Source organism: Trachurus japonicus, chromosome 13 (genome assembly GCF_045865225.1).
Source record: "Trachurus japonicus isolate A0001 chromosome 13, Traja_1.0".
In the NCBI taxonomy this organism is placed as follows: domain Eukaryota; kingdom Metazoa; phylum Chordata; class Actinopteri; order Carangiformes; family Carangidae; genus Trachurus; species Trachurus japonicus.
In genome coordinates this window covers 6,493,908-6,520,866 of record NC_140919.1, presented here as the reverse complement: position 1 = coordinate 6,520,866, position 26,959 = coordinate 6,493,908, and the positions used below count along the sequence as shown (strand labels likewise).

Sequence of the window (26,959 nt, the reverse complement as noted above, 5' to 3'; positions counted from 1 at the left end):
TGTTCAGATGGTTAAATAGCTTTGTTGATCATGCGATCAAAGTAATTTAAGCGCCGTTACGCACGCCGCATCTCTCTCATCCAGTGCGCTCCTCTCCTCTCCTCCCTCTCCAGTAGCCTACCGGGCTGCTCAGCTCTGGGACCGGGGCTGTGTGATCCCTCTGGTCAGCGCGTTTAGATCCGAGTGGCCTGAGTGTCCCACACCTGAGCTCTGTGCCATAGCGCGCAGCTCCAGCTCAATGAATGACAGCAGGTCTCCCAGTTACCTGCAGCTGCTGCTCAACACTGATCAGAGCAGCTCACCCTTTGCTGAGGTTTTCTTATGCTGCAGCTCCACAATATGTGTATTTGTCCCTCTCTCTATTAATGCGTTGGATCAAATTTTTATTCTGCGTTTGTATCCATCCAGCTCTCTGTCCACACTCTCCATGGCGGAAACGGTTACGCGCAAAACCCTCATTTAAATACTGCGGTTTGCGCGTGTTGTCATTTAGCATATTACTCATAGTAGATCATTGTGCTTGCGCTAACCAGACACGCAAAAGTGTGTTTTTTGAATGACTTTGTTATTGATTTATTTGAGCACGTCATATCCATAAAACCTGTCCCTCTTCAGTCATTTCTAATCGTTAACACACACACACACACTTTGTACGTGTAGACACTCCGTGACTCTGCTGTTCTGGCCCTGACATCTCTTCCTCATCTTTCTCCTCTTTTTCTTCCTCACCGCAGTTCTCAGCCTCTGCAGATGAAATGAGGAGGGGGGAGCCTAATGCCATTTGATTCGTCAGGGGCCAGCGGAGCCTTCGAGGAGTGAGATGCTGATGAAGAGGACTCACAAGTTATAATCTATTGATGACGGTTTTATTGATTGAATTTATGCTGTTTTGTAGCCTAACCTGAGTGAAGCATGAATAAAGTTTTTTTAAAACTTGACTTTTGCCTCTTAATTGTACATGCAGCACACAGGGATTATAATTTATTTATTTATTACGTAGGATTGTAGAGTATTGTAGGCTACCTAGTTCAAAAGGCCCGACTAAATGAATAAAGGTCGTATGAATTATTTATAGGCTAAATATATGGAGCGCCTGGCGCTCCCGCTCCTGCTTTTATTGATCGCCGAGACGTCGGCCGGTGGTCGAGCTCGATCAAAGGCCGACGTCTCGGCGATATCTTGCCAATGAGCAAACGCTCTCCATGCGACGTCTTGGCGACGGAACTTGATGCGTCGGGAATACGTCGGCACGACGTATGTGTGCTGTCTGGGAAGTGTTGCCGCCGGTTGCCGCGGCTCCTCTTTCCTTTTTTTCTGTTTATTTACTTTTTTCGGCACGAGCGCATCTGACGTTATTTCCTGTATTTGGTCTGATAGTTCGAACCTTCCAAAAAAATGCTTTCACACTACGCAGCAGCGGACCTTGGTCCAGGATAGTCCGGACCGAGACCACGTCCTGAGGCTGGACCAAAGACTCGGTCTTTAGTCCGGACCGTGGTCCGGGGGGAGCTTTCACACCTGTCAATTTGATCCGAACTATCTGGAAAGTCCGAAAGTCCGGACCAAACGAGGTAGGTGTGAAAGCCCCCTCTGTCACTTAGAGCTGACGTCACTTTAGTCAGTGAGGGTTCAGGGCTTGAGTCTTTAGGGGGCGGATTGGAATTGGGGGTCTGGTTCCTTTAATTGGAGCCGGAACAGCAGCCGGGGGGCGTGGTCTAGGTCTAAGGAGGGGGCGTGGCCTGGTCCACCAGACTGCTCCGACACAACAAGGTAAGCAGCAGCTGAACTCTTTATGACGTCTGTCCCCTCAGGAAAACAACACGACCGCGGCTTTAACCTGCTGTTTAATGCGACAACTGACTGTCAGTGTCTTTCTGCTCAGTGGCCGTTCACACACACACACACACACACACACACACACACACACACACACACACACACACACACACACACACACACACACACACACACACACACACACACACACACACACACAGAGACGGTCAGTCAGTCAGTGAGCAGAGCTACAAGTCGGTTTTGACTCCGGTGTTGTGGCCCAACTGGTTTCTGATTTAACTGGTTACCGTACTGAACAGCTGCAGCTGTTTTGCGCTCCCGTCAGCAGATTCGTCACAAATTCACAAACATACACAAATATTACCAGCGAGTTTCAAGCCACAATTCACATCTACTGCGGCGAATATGCTGCTGTGAGTGAGCACTAACAGTTACGTACCAGCCACATGGAAAAAAAAAAAGAAAGTGAAGAAAAAATAATTTCACATATTCGCGTGGGTCGGGACTCGATCTCGCTTCAGCAAAAACAATTACACCACTAACCACCTCTCTAGCTCTGCGAGCCACTCAAGCTCACAGGTGATAGCCGTTTCACTGCATATCAGTCAATTACGTCAGCACAGGTAACGTTTTGATGTTTTGTTATTTAATCACTTTCTCAACACGACAGGCTTTGTCATAGTGTGTAGTGTTGTGCGGAGTGTAGTGTAGCGCTGAATATGTTCATTAGACTGGAGGAAAGAGAACATTATACAACAAGTAGTTCCGACCAAGCAATCTGATTGGTCAATAAGACATTTAGAACGTGCTCAAATCAGCATTACAGCACGGTTGACTCATCACTGAAAATATTACTTCGCCATGTCATGTTGTTTACACATCTCCATGGCAACATGGACTTTTCCCCTTTTATTTTCAGAAACGTCATTTATTACTCGTGAAAATAAATCTCAAACTACACTGACCTCCTGTAGGTTGTTCCTGACAGCTGCCACAGTCATATTTATAGAACAATTATGTTATTTTATTTTGTGTTAATATATTGTAAACTTCCCCGTTACAGCCGAGAGGATTGTCTCCCTCCCATGTGTGTAACGTTACAAAGTCGGAGAGACACGAGTTGTGATCGCGGTGAATATGTTTTTTAAAATATGGCCTGGAGCTGAATATTTCATTGGATAAAACGGAGGTGATTACCTGTATGTTTCTCTCTCTCTCTCGCTTGCGCCTTTTGGGCTTTTAAATAATCTGGAGTAATCGTTTGGCTTTCTCTATCAACTGTGTCGGCGACACGGCGCTATAACTTCATTTACATGCAGAGTTTGCGGTTGTAGAAGCTACATCTGTGAAAGGAAAAAAACGGCATCTTTGTTATAACTTGGGCGAGTTTGTGCAGTGTTGATTTAGTTCGGGAAAGTCCGAGACCGCGTTAAAACATGAACGTCAGCTCAGAGTTCACTCATCTGGGACTAGAAAATCATTTCTGTTGCTAGGTCGTTACTAAGGTTCGGACTATTTGCTGTAGAGGTGAACTAGGTTCCATTACACATAGGAGTCTACTGACGTGACTGATTGTGTTTCAGTTATTAGTCAGACCCCATTTATTTCCATGGAAACGGGAAGCACACTCGCTAAAAACTTTAAATTTTGAGAGCAAAACGTCCATCAACATGAATATTTATTTAATTATACGCTTTATTTTGTTGGTAATTGTTGTATAATCGCAATATTACCCTCGAGGGTGTGCTTAAACGTAATTTGAGCACTTCGGTGATGCGGTCAGGACCGAGGCGCTTGCGCTCAAATGACGTTAAAGCACACCCTCTCGGGTAATATTGCTTAAATAAACACCGATGCATTGTCTGTGTATTTTCAAGGCAAACCAATGGTAACCAGTTGTTTCAGATCAGCTCGAGTCAAAACGTTACCTGTGCTGACGTAATTGACTGATATGCAGTGAAACGGCTGTCACCTGTGAGCTTGAGTGGCTCACAGAGCTAGACAGGTGGTTAGTGGTGTAATTGTTTTTGCTGAAGCGAGATCGAGTCCCGACCCACGCGAATATGTGAAGATTATTTTTTCTTCACTTTCTTTTTTTTTTTCATGTGGCTGGTACGTAACTGTTAGTGCTCACTCACAGCAGCATATTCGCCGCAGTAGATGTGAATTGTGGCTTGAAACTCGCTGGTAATATTTGTGTATGTTTGTGAATTTGTGACGAATCTGCTAACGGGAGCGCAAAACAGCTGCAGCTGTTCAGTACGGTAACCAGTTAAATCAGAAACCAGTTGGGCCACAACACCGGTGTTTTGGCTGCTGCACCCGACAGACGTTAATGTCAATCTCAGCTGGTGTGTGTCTGTGCGTGTGTTACTCACTGTCACTTCATCAAGACAAACTACAGCAGTAAAAACAAAGAGCATAAACAGCACGTTGCTAACTAACGAACTAACGCTACTAGAACAGTGTGGGCGTCGATCTTGTTTCATCCTGTCCTGTTGTCTTCAATAATCACTACAGGATGTACGGTTAAAGCACAAACTTGCTTACTTGTTTTATAGAGAGCCTAAGCGGAAGCAGGAAGTAACGGCGCCATGGGACCTCAACTCTGAAAAACTCGCCATTCAAATGAATGAGACTGAAAATTTTATTTCGTGATCCGATTGAATTGCGCCATGAGAAAAAAATATGTCCTCTATCTGTTTAAAACATCGCGTTTCATGCCGAGAAATCAGCCGTTTGTCATAAAACGGCAACAGAAGAATGTATTTTGTGTGAAGACCGCTCCACGGACTACAGATCTGTGTCCCACAAAAAATACGTCACCAACTGACACGGGAAAGGGCGGCATTTGGTGTGTGACGTCACCTACGCGACTTGTAGTCTTTCTGCTTAGGAGATTCTTCTGAATTTTATTCTACAATAGCTTTACAACAAACGGCTGATTTCTCGGGATGAAACGTGATGTTTTAAACAGGTAGAGGACATATTTTTTTCTCACGGCACAATTCAAACGGATCACGAAATAAAATTTTCCGTCCCGTTCATTTGAATGGCGAGTTTTTCAGAGTTGAGGTCCCATGGTGACCGTTACTTCCTGCTTCCGCTTAGGCTCTCTATTGTCAACTGACGATCATAACTGACATATAGAATGTTCACAGATCAGCTGTAATCGGTGATACTGTAACCTGGCAACCGTAGTGTTCCATTTACAATGTTGCCTGGGACTGCGCTACTTATAACAATCCTATCCACCTTATTCCTGGGGTCGTAACTGTAGAAACGGTTATGGGTGGAACTTCCGGTCAGCACCGGAAGTAGCAGTGAGCCATTGGCTAACAGCAGTGGTTGCTAGCGGTCTTCATTACTGTTAGCGGGTTATTTGAAAGTTTTCACATTGTTTTCTGTTTTCTTAGTTAATTCGGTAGATGAGGCAATTCATGTAGTGATAATAGATCGGTTATTGATCCATGGTGGTGAGCGCTCGTAATTAAAAAATCAGCTCGAGTGAAGAGAGGGAGTAGCGCTGTTGACCCGTCTGCAGCTTCTGGGGGCTGCGGGTGGAGGACTGGACTGTGTTGGACGGGTCAGACCAACAGGTCCGCTTGGACCGCGGCCACTCGGACCAACAGGTCCGCTCGTACAACGTAACCTGGGCAGGAGACCGAGAAGTGGACGGGGCTGAACCGGGAGAGAGGCAGCGTGTGTGTGTGTGTTGTGACGGGAGTGAGGGGGCGCGCCGCCCGTCACAGAGGAGAAATGCATTGTAATGAATGTAACAGGCCCCCCCCTCGAGATTATTGTTATTCTGACACATGAGTTAAATAGAGCTCCGGGAGCTGACGTCACGCAGCCCCGAAACTGACAGCGACGCCATTTTGGCAGGAATCTGAAGATTTTCGTAGAGTAGATACAGGGGAGAGCCGGGTGCGGAACGAGTAACAAAGCGATTTTCTCCGAGCCCATACAAGTCTTACATGTATAACTTTGTCAGCATGTAGTATGACCTAACGGAACTGCAAAACATATTGAGGATACGTCTTACTTTGACCGAGTTACGTTCAAGAACCAGCCGTTTTCAGTGACAGAAAAAATTCACTCCAGCTTAATTTTTTTCGATCGATCAGCTGTGTTTACCGTTTCAGGTGTCATAGTTATGATGGTTAGACCATAGACTGTTTGTTAGACGGATAAATTGGTCCTCAAACACACCCTAAAGCTTGACATGTCAGGGTTTTTCAGTATAGAAGCAACTAGGTTTAAGTGTCGGGAGTCACTGTGGGGAGTAACAGCTGTCATTTCATCCCTCTGCACATTGACAATGAACCTGCCTGTCACTCTGTCGGTACTGCGATCACACTGTGTGTGTTAAACAGGATTAATTAAAACACACAACGTAACGTAAACAATGTGACTGTACATGTAGATAGTGCGGGAGGAGGGCAGACGTGGATCGGTGGACCAGGAGAACAGCTGCATAACATTTTGGCAGTAAAATGGAAGATTTTAAGCCGTCTGTTCACATGATCTCACTTTAATTCCAACACATTGGACTTAATATATATAAAAACTAAATAGATTAAATATTACCGACCCTTATAATGCCCCCGGGGTGCTTTTCAAAAGTATCTCCGGCCGCCGGCGGACGTCCCAGACCTGCAGTATCCGGTCACAGCTAAGTTAGGCTACCTGATCAACTTTGCATCGCCCTGCTCTAAAAGCATACAAAAGCCTGGAGGGTTACACATGGACGCAGTCTGGCTTTGTGGTGAACGTCCAGCTGTGGAATCTACCAGCAAAAACCTGCTGTATCCTCACTAGAAGGGTAAGTGTCGTATCATCCCAGTTAATGCAGTGTAGCATGGCTAACGTTAGCTCGTAGCTGTCCGGGGTGCTATCGGGGTGCCGACCGGGAGCTCTCCCCGGTGCTGATCAGTCCGCGGCGGATGCGGCAGTGCGCTGCGACCATAGACTGTAAAAGGCTGCGACCGGCTCTGGGTCAGCTTGGAAAGGCTGGAGGCGAAGGAGACTCACATCTTGTATGTGTTTGCCTCTTTCTTTTCTTTTTGTCACCGTCTTTCCTGCTTGTGTCATTTTGTGGAGCACAAAGAGCATAAAGCCGGCTTTTGTATGCTTGTAGAGTAGTTCATCAGGTAGCTGTGTCCGGATACTGCAGGTCTAGGACGTCCTGTTCTGCGAAAATATTTTTGAAAAGCACCCCGGGGGCATTATAAGGGTCGGTAATATTTAATCCATTTAGTTTTTTTTATATTAAGTCCAATGTGTTGGAATTAAAGTGAGATCATGTGAACTCAGACGGCTTCGGCGCTTACAGTCAATGCTTCGGAGCTGGCCAGTTTCCTGCCAAAATGGCCGCTCGAACGCTGGAGGTCACGTGGGGTCCGGAGCTCTATAACAGCTGTGTTTGAAACCACGCTGCGGTTCATAATCACGGTGCAGAAGAGTGAGTTTGGAGCTGACGAAAGGAGAGAAAAAAGAGAGTCGGTGGAAAATGCTCATTGATTAGAGAGACAGCGATCAGCTCCGCGGTGCTGACGAACCCGCTTTAATATGACAAACTATGACTGTGATTAAAAGAACCTAAACCAAGTGGAGTAGAGCTGAGCTTAACTGTGTAGTGGAGAAGGGGCAACACACGCTATGCGCACACACGCACACGCGCGGTCGTCCCCTCAGATGCGGCTGCATCTCTCCAGGACACTGGTGTGTGTGAGTGTGAGAGAAATAAAAGCTGTGACTTGCTTGGGCAGACGTTGTTTGGTGTCACAGCTGATTTGCATAGGTACATAAATATCTAGACCCCGAATCTATAAGACTATATGTATACAAATATGTATAAAAAATTGCGTGTATCATTTAGGGGTTTTTATATCCCTAAATGATACACGCAATTTTATGTTTACTGTTTCATTCCGTGTAAACGTTGTGTACACTGACACACCCCTCTGTATCAAAAGTATAGGTCTTTATGATTAAAATAAACTAAATGGATTTTTTTTTTACTACAACTTTGTTGGTTGGACACTCGGATGTGTCTGTGTGTGGTCTTATAATAGATCCATGGTGAGAACCTACAGTAAAATACTCCCCCACCACCACCACACACACACACAGTCCCTGAGAGCAGACAGTAAAGAGGTGAGTGAGAGAGGGACCTCCTCCCCACACACATATGCATTTCTTTATAAAAGAGGAATGTGTTTTAAAATAAAATTATTCCAACTTATATGAGGCAACTTTCCAGAGCTAGCAGATAGCTCGTTGCCTCAACAACTGAAGCAACCAAGTTAACAAGTAGCTAAATATGCTACTGTACGTTATCTTTTTATCTTTGGATACTTTTTTAAGTCGTCCTCACACCTCACAATATTAGTAGGCAGCGCAGGGTTCAAGTCAAGTCAAGTCAAGAGATCTTTATTGTCCCCGGAGGGCAATTTGTAGTGCAGCCAGCAGCATAAGACAACAGTAAACAACAGTGACACAACATACGCTAATAATGGAAATAGCAATAAAATACATACACAGGACAACAATTAACAATAGTTAATAAAATAGATAAAACAACCAATAAAGTGCAACCATGCCATCCTGGAAGAAACAGGATTTAAAGTGACCATAGTGCTGTCAATTGTTAAGAAGGCCAATGGCCACTGGAACCCAGGTATTTTTAAGTCTGTTGGTCCTGCATCTTGGCACATGAAATCTGCGTCTGGATGGGAGCAGTTTCATACACTTTTTTGGCAATGGTTTTCCATAACTTTTCAATGACTTTTCCATAACCTTTCAATGAATTTTCAAGACCCAAAAATTAACGAATTTCAGTCAGACCACTGTAGTTGGTGCCTCTAAATCAAACCACAGATACATTTTGATGCACTTTGTTATGTTTTAATTGCAACTTGAATACAATATAATATACATTCTTCAAAAAATAAATTTCAGAATTAAAGTCCAATTTTTGGACTTGTAATCAACCATCAACCAACCGGACATTTTTGTCCGGCGAAGGGTCATGAGTGTGGTAAAAAAAAAAACACACCCATGACCCTTTGCCGGACAAAAGTGTCCACCTCCGCCTATGGGTTTTTTAATGTATTTTAACGTAAACATTTTAACTAACAGATATCATGAAACTTGATATCATGAAACTTTCCAAGTTTATCAGTCACATTAAGACATTTTTTTTTTATATTACAAGTTTTGTCAAATTTTATGTTTAAATGTGGCAATATCTAATGAAATATGCATTACGCATATTATGCAACATTTCCAGAACTGAAATCTGAACAATGGATGAAGCAACTTTCAAAATTAATGTTTAATTTTGTTGACATTAGAGTCAGAAGTTTTCACCGAGGACATTTTGGATATCTCTTTTCTCTATCTCTTATCACTCTGTGAATGAGAAAATACTGTCACCATACACCTTACTAATCTTTACTGCTTCATCTCTTCAAGTTTTGCATCAATGTCCTGTTCAATATTGTTAAGAGAAACTCTCTTTTCTTTGGCAGTGCGACGCAAACTGTTTGACTTGGTGATGAAGGTCAGCTTCCCAGTAGATTCAGCTTTTTCAGCGAACTCATCAGCTGCCTTCTCCAGCGCCACAATGTCACTCTCTGCTCTGGTCTTCTTCCTTTTAAGCTCATCCAGCTCGTCTGCAAGGGCTTTTCTCTTTTCTCCCCGCTTTTCCTGTTCAGCAGCCCTTCTCTGGTCATCCAGGTAGCTGTGGTACCTTTGCCTTGCTCCAGACACAGATATCAACAGTTCTTTGGTAATTTGCACATCTGTCACACCACCAACTGCTCTAATGTGGCCAACAATGAGCCTTTGGGCAACCAGAGAGGCCTCTTTCTGGTTTTCAACAATCAGTTCCTTATTGATTGAGAAGCCTCTCTCAACACTGGCCTGTCCATGAGAGAGAACTAAAAGCATCTTCACCACATTCCATGCATTGGAGAACGCTCTGCTGATTCCCATGGACTCGTATAGAAGAGTATCCACTCTGTCTTTTTTGGGATCAAAATCCCTGAAGCCTTCTTGGTGAGAGGCAAAATCACAGAAGTCTCCGAATTCTCGAAGGACATCATCACAGGCCATTTCATCCAGACGGTTGGATTCAACAAGGATTTTTAGCACCCTTCTCATTTGAACAAGTGACTTCTCTTTAGACCCAGCCATATTCTTGGGGTCTAGGCACTGCATGCTTCTTACAAGCTGATGCTGCACAGGGCACTTATCCTGCAGTTTCCTCAGGATTGTCACCAAGAATGTCCTGCACTCCTTTTTGATTTCTAGTGACTGCCTCTCTGATATCTTGTTGGTGGATTTCAGTTGGTTCAGACTGGTTTCCGCAGAAAATCCCACACTGACCTTTAGGGGAAAGACAAAATTTGGTTATAAAATATCGCAACACAAAATGGTGAAATGATTATTGAGTGTGATTCTTCAAAGATATATTTTGTTTTACATTTCATTGCTACTCATTAATCAAATAAATCAATTTGTCTTGGGCAAGGGAGTTATGACAGCTGTCATGTAGTACATGTAAAACATCCATACAAAATATATACACCAGTAACAACAAATGCAGAGTTAAGAGTAAGAACTCTCAGAGTAGTACATCTTGTCACATGGAGTGCATAGAATTGTAGTACAATAATTAAACATTTCAAACTAAGGTTGTTAGCATTTGAATCCACATGCCTCATTTTTATTACATAGTTATCATATGACATATATATACAGATAAAATGCTCCTGATATGCTACTCTGAATACAATATGAATGAATCATGTTAATTGCAACCGTATAGATTTATATTTTTATATCTAAACGAATCATGTCAATCGCAACTATATAGATATATATTTTTATATTTCAAGGAATCATGTTAATCACAGCTATATTGATTATATATTTTTTTACAATTCAAAGGATCATTGTCCAACCCTGTAACTATGTAAGTGTACTTTTTTATGTTATCTACTGGTCCTCCGTCTTTATGGAATTTTTATGTTAATTGTTGTGTTGTTTTGGGGACTACAGATGTAATTTAGCACATGTGCTAAATCCGGTGTATTTACAGTGGGTACTCTAGTACTCACTGTCCATTAATATGCACTGTACCGACTAAATAAACAAATAAAATAAAATAGACATACTGCAGTGACATTTTCCATTAATCAATAAGCAAGATCACCAGCTCAATTAAGTGCCCCCATTTTATACATTTTTTTAAATAAATATCTAAACAAGTATTTTATTAGTAGTATCATATCAGCAGCATTGTATCTTGATATGCATAATATCATGAATTGTGTGTATTGTATCACCACTACTAACCTTGGTAGTATCCTTGTGCAGACTGCTGTCCAAGAGGGGAAGGTGGAGGAGCTTTAAGATTGTGTTGGCTTCCCTCAGAGGTTGCTCTTTCATATATCGCCCCATGAGTCCTGGAAGACATAAAACTTAAGTGTGAAAATTCTTAATGCAATAGTCAATGTGACCACCAATTTTTTTCTTAACTTTATATGAATTATGAAATATATTAATTGATAAACAGAAAACGTATTTCAATTTAAAAATGCATTATGGATTATGACAGAATGTAGCCTACTTTATAGTTCCACTATTGCAAATCCCAATACTTTGTTCGGCCAGTAGATGGAGACTTCATAAGGTATTTTTAATTCCAGTTATCTGTGTTCCAGGTAATGGTGTGAAAAGGACAGGTTCCTCACTGGTAGCTTTAAAAGCCATTTTAAAATATTTTAAAGTAATTTTAATATCACTGTGGCCTTTGGGTTCAGACAATAATATAATTTTATATTTTTCTGCATTATTTAATAATCCCAATTTATGGTCTACTTTACAAATAAAAATCACACATATAAAGAGGTTTAACACACATCACACACACCATAAGCACAGATCACAGAAAGACACACATTTACCATAGCCTGCACCTCACACCAAACACACCACAAACATGCAGTGTTAACAGGGATAACGTCGCTGTACTGTAATACAGTGCAACCACATGAGAATGCTTAGCCTACCTTTCATCAGTTTGTAGATGTCCTCGCTGAGGAAGGGTAACATAGGCCTATCCGTCTGGTACAGCGTCAGGAAGGGGGCGATCTCTCTTGCGATGCTGTTGAAGATCATCACCTTTGGGATGAATAGAGGATCCTGTGCACTGTTCTTCACAACCTCAAAAGATTGCGTCTTCGGATCGGGTAGCTCTTTGTTGCGCACCAGCGCTATATATGCTTTCACGTGGGGCCAAAGCTGCAAAGCACGGTCAGACACATTTACGTTTTCAAGCCAGCGGTGCCTGCAAAACTTGAGCATTGCTGTGCTGCATCCAGTTGCGGCAACGAAATCCTCCTGGCGAGCGGGGCAGTCATGGAATAGCCAGTACAGGCTGGACAGGGTGTGTTCAATTTCCCAGCCTGTAGCTTTTGCTCCATCTCTAAATGCGTTATGAACAATGTGTAGACCACATGAGCCGACATTGAGAAGCGCCCTGTCCACTTGCTTATTCATCTCCTTTTGAGTCAGTTCAAAAACTTTCCAGTTCACATGAGGTCCATCCATGGACAGTTGCAGGAGATTGCGCAGCCCCATCTCTGATAGCGTTTTGTCCAGTTTTTGAACTATATCGGCCGCCGTTGAGTGCCCCAAAAATTCAGAGCCAATGTATTTAGTTTTGACCTCTGGTCCATCCCACAGTCTAACATGAATGTCCATTTGTTTCGACTGCAAATGTTTGTTAAGACTTTCGTCAAATAACACAACATATGCTGTTTGTTGCGACACCTCTTTCAGTATCAGCCTCTTAAAATACGGTGCAAGCCCGTATGTGCACACATAGCTGCACTTACTCTCTCCACATGCAAATTTCCTCGCAATCTGACTGTCTGGAAACATATTTTGGAAAAGACGAGCTACGTCTTCCGACGATTTGTACGAGTAATGTGAGTTCATAACTTTCAATGCCCACAATACCTCAGCCTTAAGAACCGCTGTTGTTGCAGAGGCATCCAGGTGTGTTTGCCTTGTTGCACTCGCTGCAGCAACGACCATCGGCGGTGCAGCCGCCACAGCAGCGGTCGTCGGTGCGGGAAAAAACCCTCTGACTGAGCTGCTCCTGCAGCGATCTGCTGCTGCCACGTGTTTTTTCCCTCTCATGTGGCTCTGCAGCGCCGCTTCTCCCATGCCGCCCACATCGAATGACTTTGAGCAAAGTCGGCATTTTGCCCGTCTCTGGTCCGAGTCTTTCTGAAGCCATAGTTGGTACTTGTCCTTAAAAAGCCACTGGTTGTTGAAGCTACATTTTCCCGGCATGTTAACCGTTAGTAGCTCGTCTTTTTAGTCCACATGTCGCAAGCATATAGGTCGCAAGTTGAGCGCGAAATGCAGTAACACTCGGCTTGCTTTACGTCAACGTGATTCACGTGAACTGTCGCACCACCGGAACTGTCGCACCACTCTCACGCTCTCTCTTTCTCTCTCTCTCAAAACTTCTCTGCCTGTCACTTCTTTCTGTAATATCATAATTAATCCTAAGCAAATGTTTATTATAGCAGCAAAATGAAATACGCAATAGAAAAACATATGCATGGATTCTCAAGTCAGCTGCCAATCTGCACTGCAGGGGATGGCGCGTGACATGTCATAATCTGAAAGACAAAAAAGTACAGGAGCAGGAAAACTGGTGGAAAAAAGAAAAGAACTAGGCAGAGACGGTCGCCGGCGCATCTGGTGGAGAAAATGCATCCGCCGCGGGCGATCAGCACTGGGGAGAGCTCCCCAAACTTCTCTCTCTCTCTCTCTCTCTGACACGCTGTCATTAATTTCAGCACTGAGACAGCGGCTTGGTCATATTCAGCACTAAGACAAAATATCAGCAGTTCACTCTTCACCAATAAATCCATGGCACTGTCTATATGAGGCCGAAAGAGAACTCAACACTGTCTTCTCCCGAAGTAGGAAAAACATTATTTTATTCAAAAGACATGTTTCCAGCGACTGGCTCTTAACCTTAAAGACCCGACCCGGTCCGATCCGCTGCGGCCAGACTCACGTGCATTAGTAATTCTCGTCCGTTCCGCGGGAAAAAAAAGATAAAGAAAATAATTTTAATAGGCCTTTACACATCCTAAATATTGTCCACGCTATATTTCAATGACTTTTCCAAAACTTTACAGATGATTTTATTTTTCAATAACTTTTCAAGGACCTAGAAATTGCATTTTCAATTTCCATAACTTTTCCAGGTTTTTCATGACCGTACGAACCCTGGCAGCGGTATTATGATATTGTCTCATTTGAGTTGTAAAAGGTGGTGTTTTATGTCTCTAACCCCCGCAGAAAGTGAATTAGCGCGTACTGTTGGCATGTAAACAAACGCTACTTCCGGTTCGCACTGGAAGCTGCGCCCATAATTCCCGCAAAGCATCATGGGGGCTAGGAATAAGGTGGATTGTTACATCTTTTCCTTTTTTTCTTTGAAGTAACTTCCTTTGTCCAAAATAAATAACTTAATGAAAATTAACCTTAAACAAATGACATATATTATGAGTATCAATAAGGATATCTATCTCACTCTTAAAACAAAATTAATCATACTTTCAAATTGCTGTATCAATTATCCGTACAGAGATAAATGTGACTTAAACCAAAATATTACATCCAAAGTGCAAACACTGTTTCTAATAAAATTAAAGATGTCTCAAATATTATTATTTGTATCAAAGATTACATTCAAAGTGTTCCTATAAATTGCATATCAAATACTAGAAAATTTCCTCTGGGGAAATTTTGAATGGGCCACGGGGCTACTGCTGGTTTTGCCATCTCTGTCAACATGGGAATCAAACCCACGATCTTAAGGTCAAGACAGAGCTGATCAGACAGACACATGATCATCTTTCTATAAGCACTGATATGGAGGAGCTGTAATCACATTAGGTTAACTGTGTGTGTGTGTGCGTGTGCGTGTGCGTGTGTTCACATGAAGTTACCTGTGTGTGTTAGAGTGTGGGAGAGGAGTGCGTGCCTCCGCGCGCATTTGTATGTTACCTGTGTGTTTTGATGTGTGTGTAACTGTAATCACATGAAGCTGGCTCTAGAGTCTGTGTGTGTGTGTGTGTCTGTGTGTGACTGACTTGACACATGTTATGAGCTGCATCCTGTGTCAGTCTGATTTAGCTGTGTCTGTGTTTATAAACATTAAACGAGCGCCAGGTGGATTGTTTATTAAGTAAACGAGCTATGGCCTGAGGATCAGAGGTTACCATGGTGATAGGGGCCCCCCAGGCTGAGGCAGACAGAAACATGGAGAAAAAGAGCGATTTTCTTCCTCTGCACCGGTCTCGCATTTAGGCTTACTGTGACAAAACGGTAGCCTAACTCCTATCAGAACAAAACACAGATCACGTTGCTCTAAGGACTTCCTGAAAAATGTGGTACAATTTGGTGTTTCTACAGTAAATATTTTGGAGACGCTGGTAGTTTTAAAACATCGGTCCGTTCTGCTTCTCTCAGAAAATATTTGTATTGGAGTCAATGAGGAGCAGAGACAGACGTGGCCGCACTCAGAGGCTTGTTCTGTAAATTCTGTAAGTCTCTCTGATATTTTGAGCACATGATATGAGAGATTACAAGTTTGTCTTACAAATTCTGAAAAAAATATGTGTGTAGAGTGTAAATTGTGGCCGGGCCGAGTGTGGAAAGAGAAAAAATCTGGAGTTTTTCTGGCCTCTCTCCCACTCTAACCGATGATGTCACGCGCTCTGACACGAACATTCCGTGCAATACACAACCATTATAATCTCATAATTTCTCCAAAAATGATCATGGTCATTGAACAGGGATTGATCAAAAACTATATGACCTATCAAAACGTGGAGTAATACGACAATACACAAGACTTGTGTCTACTGTTTAAAGTTTAAATGGAGTCTCTAGGTGAAAGTATGCCTGAGCAGTAGACGTTTGTTAAACTCCAATGATTGGTCTTTTTCGCTCTTTTTTTTTCGCCCGTCCCATTGACTTCAATGCAAAATTTTGCGCGTACACTGTTGAGAAAAGTAATAGCACACCGATCCCAATCAGGGCGCACGTTTTGATATATAATTTGAAGAGTTGCAGGACTAGTAGCGAACCGAAAATCGTCCGGAAGATGAAAAAAAAACTAGAAAAAGAAGCATTTCCAGCAGGAAATGCGTGTGAATGCTGAAAGCAGCTGAACGCTATTGCTGAATGAGCTGAAGAAATTGTTGAAACAATGCTGAGTTAGATGAAGAAACTGCTGAGGGAATGTTGAAAAAGGCTAAAGCTAAAACATATAACTTGAAGGCTGAGAGATGAATGTCTTTCTATGGGTGGAAGGAAGAGGCAAGAAAGAAAGAAGGAAGTAAAAAGACAGAGAAAATGGGTAGAAGAAAGAAAGAAAGAAGATAAAGAGAGAAAAAGATGCAGAGAGAGGGGTATGATAGATAGAAAGAGATAGAGAGGGGTAGACAGAAAGCAAAGAAGGAAAGAAATAAAGAAGTAAAAAGACAGAGAAAGGGGGTAGAAAGAGACAGAGGGGGATGACGGATAGAAAGAGATGGATGGATGGATGGATATATGGATAGATAGATAGATAGATAGATGGATAGATGGATAGATAGATAGATAGATGGATAGATAGATGTTAAAAGATGCGTCCTTTGTCAGTCTGATTTAGCTGTGTGTGTGTGTGTGTGTGTGTGTTTATAAACATCTTAACAAGCACCAGGTTCCAAACTGTAATTGTACTATTTATAGAGGTGGAAAGGCAAAAGTTAGGTCATGGAGAAGCTCAAAATCCTGACAGAACCTGAGACCAAACTGAAATTTATGAGAAAAAGATAAATTGTTGGAGATGTTTACAAATTGCCCTCAAAAGTCTAAAATCATAGCCTAGAAATCTAGACGCACCCTAGCGGCAGCAAATATATTTGCTAATGATATAGTCTGGCTTGTCAGGCTACTAAAATCATTGAGGGGTTGATGCATGTAGAGGCAGAGGAGGTTGGTCCTCTATTTTTCAAGAGGAAGATCAACATATTTTTAAGAAAGAGTAACTGGTTGAAATAAACCTTTACCAAATCATTTATAATATATTTTTTAATCTCTTTTATGGAAGAAAATCCACTAAATCCACTTGAAACAGCTCAACAGCGCCACCTGCAGGCGGAGGAGACAGAGTAGTCTGTGTGAAGAGCAGGGAGCAGGAAGGGGGGGGGGGGCTAGAGGAGGATGGAGGGCTTCTGTCCTCCTCTAGACACATTGGATTTGGAAAGTACAATAGTTGATCACCACAAAACCCCTCCATGTGCTAATGATCTGATTGAATACACCTGTGTGGCAGCCTGCACTCAGAGGTCGCCATGGTGACTAACTGCTAACCTTTTACTGGGTGGCACAGTGTTGTGTGTGTGTGCGTGTGTCTGTGTGTGTGACAGACTTGATGGCCACCTGCACAACAGAGCAGGAGCAGAACAGTCAGATTTGAGCTCGGCGCAGCTCTCCTAATGACAGCCAAAAAGCAGAGAACCGTACCTCTTATCAGAATGTGGTAGAGACTTTCTGGGCAAGGAGACCTTCCTGAGCATTCTGATGTATATTAAATGTTTGTAGGACAAATACTTTTCTCAACCTGGCTACTTAGAAAAGGGGGTCCTTTCTCCTTTTCTAAAAAAATCAGCTCCTACTTTTCTATTGAAGTCAATGAGCCACTGGAGTGGGTCTAGCTGCACAAAGAGGCTCACTGAGACAAATCTGTAAGTCTGTCTGCTGTTTTGAGCACATCATATGAGACACGACAAGTGTGGCTACAAACTGTGGAGAAAATCATGTGTCTAGAGTTTAATTTGTGGCCGTGCTGACAGTTTAGCCAGAAAAATTCTAGAATGTGTTTTTGCCTCTCTCCACTCTGGCTGAGGATGTCACCACTCTAGCTCTGCTCGTTAGACGCAACACACACCCATTATAAAGCTGGATTTTGTCAAAAAACTTAATGATTTTAAAACTTCCAAAGATCAGAAACTGTTGAAGATATCAATAAGCTGAGTCATAGAGGAATACTTAAAAAGTTTGTCTACAGCTTAGAATTTGAATGAAGTCTCTAGCTGAAAGTATGTGGACGCTTTAAAGGCTGAAAGAAGTAAGAAGATTTGAAGAGTTTCAAGACTGTTCCAATGCATTCTCTATGGGCCCAAAAAATCAGAAATAGTTGAATATTGCAAAAAGTATGAATAGTTGAAAAGAGAAAAGTCATAGCACACCTGTCCCGAAAAGGCTGAACATTTTGATGTGAGAATGGTTGAAATAGCACAAAGTATGAAGGACTAGTTAAGTGTCAAAAAAGGCGGAAGTTGTAAGAATAATAAGTATAAAGAAAATGGCGGAGCGGAAGAACAATAGTGTGAAAGCATTTCCAAGAATGGAAATGGTGTGAATGCTGAAAGCAATGCTGAATGAGCTGAAGAAATTGTTGAAACAATGCTGAATGAGCTGAAGAAATTGTTGAAAGAAAGAAAGAAGCAAAAAAACAGAGAAAGGAAGTAGAAGAAAGAAAGGAGAAATAGAGACAGAGAGGGCGATGATAGATAGAAAGTGGTAGATAGATAGAGATAGAGGGGGGTAGAAAGAAAGAAGTAAAAAGCCAGAGAGAGATAGAAAGAATGAAAGAAAAATACAAAGAGGGAGAGGTAGAAATAAAGAAAGAGAGAAGTTATTGTAAAAGACAGAGAAAAGGGGGTAGAAGAAAGAAAGAAAGAAAGAAAAGACAGAGAGGGGTAGATAGAGAAAGAAAAAAGAAAGAAAGAACAAAAGGACAGAAAGAAAGAAAAAGACAGAGAAGGGTAGATAGAGAAAGAAAAAAGTAAGAAAAACAGAAAGAAAGACAGAAAGATAGAAGAAAAAGAGAATAGAGAATGAATGAAAGAGACAGAGGGGTAGTAAGAAAGAAGGAAATAAATTGGGGTGGATACATGGAAAGAGAGAGATATACAGAGAGCGGTAGAAATAAAGAAATAAAGAAAGAAAATAGAGACAGAGGGTTTGAAAAAAAGAAAGAAATAGATATGATCTGATTGATTACACCTGTGTGGCAGCCTGCCCTCAGAAGTTACCATGGCGACTTTAACTGCTTACATTTTACTGTGTGGCACATTGTTGTGTTTGTGTGTTTGTCTGTTTGTGTATGTGTGCATGTGTGACTGTGTGTGAGTGTCTGTGTGTGTCTGTCTTCGTGAGTGTGCATGCCTGTGTTTGTGCGTGGACAACCTCTGTCAGTCTGGTTTATCGTGTGTGTGGGGCTGTGTTTAAAAACATCTTAATGAGCGGCCAGGCTGCACCTGCACCTGTTCTATTTATAGACGTTGATAACAAGCTGGCCGCTACAGCTGGCCACCTGCACACAGAGCAGAGCAGAGAGATTTGAGCTCGGTGCTGCTCCCGAAAACAGCCCATAAAAAGAGAACCGTATACCTCTTATCAGAATGTGGTCATTATTTTCTGGGCAAGGAGACCTTCCTGAGCACATTGATGTGCATTAAATGTTTGTAGGGCAAAAACTTTTCTTGCCGTCGCAGGTTAGAAAAGGGGGTCATTTCTGCTTTTCTCAGAAAATCTGCTCCTACTTTTTTATTGAGGTCAATGAGCCACTGGAGCGGGTCTAGCTGTTAAAATTCTGTAAGTCTGTCTGCTGTTTTGAGCACATCATATGAGACACGACAAGTGTGGCTACAAACAGTGAGGAAATCATGTGTCTAGAGTTGTATTTGTGGTCGTGCTGACAGTTTATCCAGAAAAAATCCAGAATGTTTTTTCGATCCCTCCCACTGTAACGATGATGTCACTCACTCTAAGCCCTGCTCGTTAGACGCAACACACAACCATTATAAAGTTGGATTTTGTCAAAAATTTTAATGATTTTAAAACGGCCAACAATCTAAAACTGTTGTAGATATCAATAAGATGAGTCATACGGGAATAGACTAAAAGTTTGTCTACAATTTAAAAGACAAATGGAGTCTGTGGGAGAAAGTATGCTGAAGTTTTAGAGGTTCAAAGACGTAAGAAGATTTTAAAAGTTTGGAGGACTACAGATGGAAATTAGCGGCTCCGCTAAATCTGGTGTAGCCATCTTTTTATTGTTTCAATAACTAATGTCACTGCACACTGTCCTTTTTAAATAAATAAATGAAATGAAATGAAGACGTTTTCAATGCATTCCTATGGGAAAACATTAGCAGAAAAAGTTAAATATTTTAAAAAGTATAAATAGTTAAAAAGAGAAAAGTCATTCCGATAAAGTTAAAAAAAAAGCTGCACGTTTTGATATATGAATTGTTGAAATCGCACAAAGTATGAAGGACTAGTTAAAGACCGTAAAAAGGCGGAAAGTAGTAAGAACTAGAAAAAGCATTTCCAAGAATGGAAATGGTGTGAATGCTGAAAGCAGCTGAACACTGTTGCAGAATTAGCAAATAGTGCAAGCAGTGATCACCATACAAATGTTTGACCGAGGTAGGAATCGAACCCACAACCTCATGGCCAGTAGACTTCCACTCTGCCTCTAGGCCACAGTGTACACACAGTTGCAAAGACTGTTGTCTGTTGATGAGCTGCACTCTGTCTCACTCTGAAGTTAACGAGCCCAAATCTGCACCTGTTGGAAACACACTGTGTCAACACCAAGAAAGCTTGAGAGTCAAGCTTGAATGACTTACAATGAAAATTTCTGTGAATTTCAGGCTGAGAGCAAGTTATCAGAAGTCAACAGAGGACAACTGGGAAAATATTTCATTATAATTGTTGTTGAGGCAAGATTTGAACTAGCAACCTTCAGGTCTTCAGCCCAGCAAGCTAACCACTAGGCTACAGACAGAGACAATATGTGAGGGGCAAAGAAAACCTTTAATAAGAGGATCACTGGCTTCTGCTTTAAAAAAAAAAGTAAGGAAAGTTACTACAGAGAGCACACACATAAGCATGTTGTCATTGATTGTAATGTGATGATGTGCTGCAAACTGTGGCACTAGCAATTAATGCGTCTCTTAACGACCACCTGTAACCAATTGAGGGTGATGGAGGGGAGCAGAATTCAACATAACATAACAAGAGTGCTCAACCTGGATTTGAACCAGTGACCTTGGGGTTGGCAAGCAGCCACCCTGACCACTACACTAGAGTAGAGTTATGGAGAAGAGAGGTTCAGACTTTGATGAATGTGAGATTTTTCAATGATGCTTAAAATAAAAAGAAATGAGTATAAATTAGCCACACCAAGTAAGAAGAGGACTTTTTTGTGACCTGTGACTATTTTTTGGTGAATTAAAATGAATTAAAAAGCACTTAACAGCAAGTTACAAAGTTGAGCTCCTTCTCCTGCTGCTGTGAAAAAAATGCATTGGGCTGAATGAGAGCAGAGAGCTCCCTGGCTGCATTTAAAAAATATTTTAAATTATTATCTAAGTCTCTTTGCATTTTTGACCAGAATTTTAGCCAGAAGACAAGTGTGGCTACAAAACTGGAGAAAATAATTTGTCTAGAGTTTAATTTGTGGCCGTGCTGACAGTTTAGCCAGAAAAACTCTAGAATGTTTTTTTGCCTCTCTCCACTCTGGCACCACTCTAGCTCTGCTCGTTAGACGCAACACACACACATTATAAAGCTGAAAAAAATCAGAAAAAGTTAAATATTTGAAAAAGAATAAAAAGTATGAAAAATTTGAATACATCAGATAAAGTCCAGAAAAAGCTGCACGTTTTGATATATGAATTGTTGAAATAGCACAAAGTATGAAGGACCAGAAGAAGACCGTAAAAAGGCGGAAGAAAATGGCCGAACAGAAAGCATTCACACTAATAACTAGAAAAAACATTTCCAAGAATGGAAATGGTGTGAATGCTGAAAGCAATGCTGAATGAGCTGAAGAAATTGTTGAAACAATGCTGAATGAGCTGAAGAAAGAAAGAAAGAAAGAAAGAAAGAAAGAAACAAGAGAGAAAAAAGAAAATGACAGAAGGAAAGAAAGAAAATCGGAAGGGTAGATGGAGAAAGAAAGAAAGAAAGAAATGGGGTAGAAAAAAGGAAAGAGAAAAGGAATAGAAAGAAAGACAGAAAGAAAGAAACAAAGAAGTAAAAAGAAATGGGGTAGAAGAAAGAAAGAAAGAAAGAAAGAAAGAGAAAGAAAGAAAGAAAGATTGAAACAAGAGAGAAAAAAGAAAAGGACAGAAGGAAAGAAAGAAAATGGGAAGGGTAGATGGAGAAAAAAAGAAAGAAAGAAAGAACAAAAGGACAGAAATAAAGAAAAAGACACAGAGAGAAGGGTAGATAGAGAAAGAAAAAGGTAAGAAAAACAGAATAATAGAAGATAAAGAGAATAGAGAATGAATGGAAGAGACAGAGGGGTAGTAAGAAAGAAGGTGTGGTATATTTTGATGTTGATGCTGATGAAAAGATGACCACTCTGACACGTCTTCTTTGTAGATGGTAAAAAATGGTTTATTACAAAAAAGATACAGTGTCATACAGCCGAATCTTCGAGAAGCCTCCGGAACCAAATTTGAGACCTCTGGGTCTTGGCCAAAAGTCCAGACCTTATATACTCTAAAACTCCACCTTCTCTAAACAGAAGAATGTAGGTGACCAGGATGGTCATAAACTAAAACAATACCTAACCTGTCCAAATTACCCTCTGGTATTTGACATCTTGACCAGGCAATTATCCTTAGGCTAACTTAAACATAGGAGAAGCACACCAAATACCAATGTCCAGCAAAAGTGACCTAACGTAAACATCAGTGTTTAGTCTAAACAAAGCCTTGTTTCATATTATACCAGTCATTTACCTTCAGGCAGGTAAAGGACACACCTGGAGATGAAAGACAATTCTAAAGATAAAAGTAAAGAATTTGAAGTGGATTATATACTAAACACAAAAGTAACTCTCAGGGTAAATTACTTACAAATTAGGAGGTACAAAACACACTACAAAGGAAAGAAATTGGGGTGGATAAATGAAAGAGAGAGATATACAGAGAGCGGTAGAAAGAAAGAAAGAAAGAAAGAATGTGTAGCCCGGGAATTAGAAGCACACAGGACACACTTACTGGGGTTCTTGTAGCCTTCTTATTTATTTCACATCAGTTGCAAAAAGGCTTATTTGACTGAATGTCTAAACTCAAAGTCATTCGTTCTCATCTGAGACTTTAGAGAGAACCGAAACCAAAAGCATAAAAAGAAACAAAATAGCATAGGGGACAAAATACGGCAGTGGGCTATGAAGGTCTACAGAAACAACAAAATACACACGTCATTAAAATCATGACACGGTCATATTAACTCGAAAATGTGCATTCAAAATATTACCACAGTCACTTACACGCCACGCAGCGTGGAACACGGGAGCTGGAGCTTCCTGAAGCTAGTCGTTAGCCCCGGTCGACGGCTGGCATGCTACCCTCTGAAATAAATCACCAATATCTCTAAATGAGACTATATTGTCACATTCTGTTACGGCGTCTCTTACAAAGTGTGCGTATTTTACCTACCAATTGAACAGAACAACAGTCTCCTCTGTTCGGCGAGACATTTCAGGCACTTGTGGCTAGTGTTGTGTAGTTCGCGAGTGATTCGTTCGAAGGAACGAATTATTTAAAGCAGAAGTAAGTGATATATTTGTGTTAATATAAGTCTTAAATAGTTATATCTTCCGACAGCAATCACTTACATAGAGTGTTTGGACTGAAACACGGGTCTGTCAGTCCCTCTGCTCTGCTCTGAGCCGAAGAGAAAACATTTATCGTATCCTACAGTTTTTATCCAATGAGGAGAGAGAACAGCATGCAGGGCTGTGTGTGCAGCCAAGGGACGCCGTGAATGTGGCGACGTAGGGACGAGGACTGTTATGGTGCGTTCAAGGAAACTCGTATTTTTCCGACCATGAAGTCATACCAGTTCGATCTGGTACGAGTTCACCGGTCGGAAGTTACGAGTGGCCATTATAGTGACTTTCACCGGTAAAACAGGTCGGAAAAACACGAGTGGGTTGCCTGGAACGCTACAAAGTCGTAAGTTGTGACTTGAAGCTGTAATTTACGATTTCAAAAGCCTGCCTGGAACGCAGCATTAGCGAAAACGACCGGACCACTTACTTCTGCTTTAAGTGAACGTACTGACTAGAATCACTTCCTGACCTGATTCGTTCCTTTCTCAGTTCAGTAGTTGAGCTCAGCAGCGAGTGTGCAGGCCGACAGTGGAACTGCTGTGTGGTCTGTGAATCACTGAATCACCTGCGAATCTGGTGGCGGAGACTCTCATTGCGAGGGAACGGTGTCAGTGATGCGTTCACTGACACTCGGGGCTGAGAGCTCCAGTTCACTCACTGTGCGCGTGGTTCACTGTACTGGGGACTGAGCTCCAGTTCACTCTCTGTGCGTGTCTTCACTGACAGTCGGGGCTGAGGGCTCCAGGTCACTCCGTGTCGTTCGCGAACGTACTGACAGGGTGATTCACGTCCGCGCTGCCACTCACTCACTCATTACCTGCGAACCTACTGCACACACAGAGAACTGCTGCTGAGGACGTGATTCAGGTTCGCGCTGCCTCTCACTCACTCATGATTCGCATACCTACTGCACACACAGAGAACTGCCGCTGGGGAAGCTGTTACTCACTCACTCACTGGTGATTCGTGAACCTGCACCAGAGAACTGCTTCTGCAGACGTGATTCAGGTTCACGTACTGTGCTGACTGTGGCGCTGTGTCACTCACTGCCTGGTGTACTGCATGCACAGAGCTGTGTAACGACTCATTTTAAGGAACTGATTATAGTGATTCAGTACAGTCAAAAGAACTGCCGATCTCATCACTACTTGTGGCTCACATTCAGCAGAAAAGACAACAATAACCCACAATGCACCTGGCGGCTAAACCAAAATGCGCCCAACTGAACCCCAAAGCAGCTCAATGCTGCCACCTTGTGACCACTTGTTTAACTCATTTACATTTTGTTTACATTTACATTTGAAATATGACATTTAGAAGAAAGAACAAAAGAAAACAAAAACACATTATAGTACATTGGAATACATTCACCCTTAAGTGGAAAATTACACCAGGGTTTCCCCCAGTGTATTATAAGCCTGGCGGCCCGCCAGGCCTTCCTTGCCCCCCCACCAGGCTAAGCATCGTTTATTAATTTTTTTAATCAGTTTTGATATTCCATAAACACGTGATCAGGTGTGTCTTTTTCATCACCTGACAACGTCACAACTTCGTCGCGCATAACGGGACACGTCACGGACATCATGCTCATCAGCCCGCTGCTTCACCAGCTGACCGAGAGGAACGCACCGAGTCCAAACGTTAACGTGAGCGGAGCCGCAGCTCCAGAGGCTCAATCAGCTGGACAGCTGCTGCAGCTGTTAGCTGTTAGCTGGTAGCTGTTAGCTGTTAGCACGTCGTCCCCTGCCATAGATATCCCCTGCAGCGTCAGAGCTCCAGACTCCTGTGAGCCGCGGGGCTTTGACCTGATGTGAAAATGATCCATTGTTTCATTTTTCAGCTCGTAACGTTTGCGATCACACACGTTGTCTTCTCTGGTCTAAACAGTAGATCCGTGAGTGTCACGTTTCCATGACGACTGACCGGAAAAAGAGCGTGGTACAGTCATGGATGTATTATACAGTACGTCATGTGCCTCTGTAACGTGACTCCAGATACAAAAAATCTCGGAGAAAAGAAAAAAAAATCTGAGAAATAACGCTACACTTCAACAATGGAGACACCAGGCAGTAGTTTTTACCTTTAAAATCCAGCCTATTTTTTAGGCCTTTTCTCGAAAATTGCATATCCATAATAAAATGAGTATATCTCTGCAACCACAAGGTCTATTTGAATACTTTTGGTGTCATAGTAAAGGGAAAAAAATGAGGAATTGCTGAAATGTGTAAATTTCAGTATATCTGTTACTGGTGAAGAGTAAATGAAGATGACACACAGAAAAAAATTAATAAAATTAATATTCGCCTAAAAAAAAATCATATTTTTGATGAGTGCCCTTTAGAATAATGCTGATGAACCTCAAACTCTCTATAAAATCATTGTACAACATGTGAACATTGTCTCTGCAGTGGTTGATTCTGATTAATTGAAGCAGGACAAAATGATTGAGATTTTACTACAAAATATCCAGGCGAACTTTCCAAAATGTCCATTTTTGGCACAGCTTGGAACCACCTGCTACTATAAACTATTGTTTAATCTTTATTTTCACACAATTTGGATAAACTAACTGAAAATAAATCTACTGGAACCGATTGGAAATAACTAACATAAGTGGATTCAGTCTCTCTGCGTACTGCTGCACTCTCAGAGCAGCTTCTGGGTGGGTTTGGCTTTCAGCCTCTATCTCTGCAGCGCAGTGGTCGATTCGAGTGAGGGGCGGCTCATTTTAACCAATAGAGAGAGAGGAATGACGCTAGACCCAGGTCGATGTGATTGGCCGCACTGGCAGCCATGTGACAGCCATGAACCAGTCAGATCAGCAGATCCACGTGCAGGCCAACGTGGGGTTGTATGCGCGCGCACCAGGCTTCCGTGCAGGCTTCCGTGTAGGGTCCTAGCGCCGTCGGGTTTCGGCCCGGCTAGTTCAGATGTACACACTAGGCAGAGTTCAACTGGAAATATTGTGGATTTACCCATAACACAACCTTTTCACGGCAAAACAGCAAAGGTAAGAGCAAATGTACGACCATGTTTTGGCCACGCAGTGTCTGTTTTTGCTCGACTTTGCTGATTGTTGTCTTCTCCCTCTGCCGTGCTGCTGCTAGCTGCTGCTGCTAGCTGCTGTTGCTGGGGGACGCCCTGATGTTCACGTTCAGATGAGAGGTCGCTGATGTGTTTTGCATAATGTACAGTTGTATACGAGCCAGAAATGTGGCGACTGGGTCCACACAGAGGTGCTTTATGAAGTTTGATGTCTAGTTGTTTGTTTGAGTAGTGTTTGGGCTGTGTTTGGGTCATATAAACATGGTTTTTACACGTTTTAGCCCAGCTTCTGCTGTTTAATTTGACGTATAATATGACCAT

At 42.1% G+C, this 26,959-nt stretch overlaps 1 protein-coding gene and 1 long non-coding RNA gene across 2 annotated transcripts in view; both read left to right on the top strand.

The window, feature by feature from the left end:
- The first annotated feature begins 1,714 nt into the window (after positions 1-1,714).
- aamdc (adipogenesis associated, Mth938 domain containing) overlaps positions 1,715-26,959 on the top strand; it is a 71,574-nt gene continuing 46,329 nt past the window's right edge. Inside the window, exon 1 of the mRNA XM_085794749.1 lies at positions 1,715-1,770. The gene's annotated coding sequence lies outside the window, so the exon portion shown is untranslated. The remainder of the gene's footprint in view (positions 1,771-26,959) is intronic.
- LOC146975339 (uncharacterized) lies at positions 17,708-22,160 on the top strand. The gene is made up of 2 exons (XR_015037350.1): positions 17,708-18,380; positions 22,051-22,160. It is a non-coding gene; the product is annotated as an uncharacterized LOC146975339 (long non-coding RNA).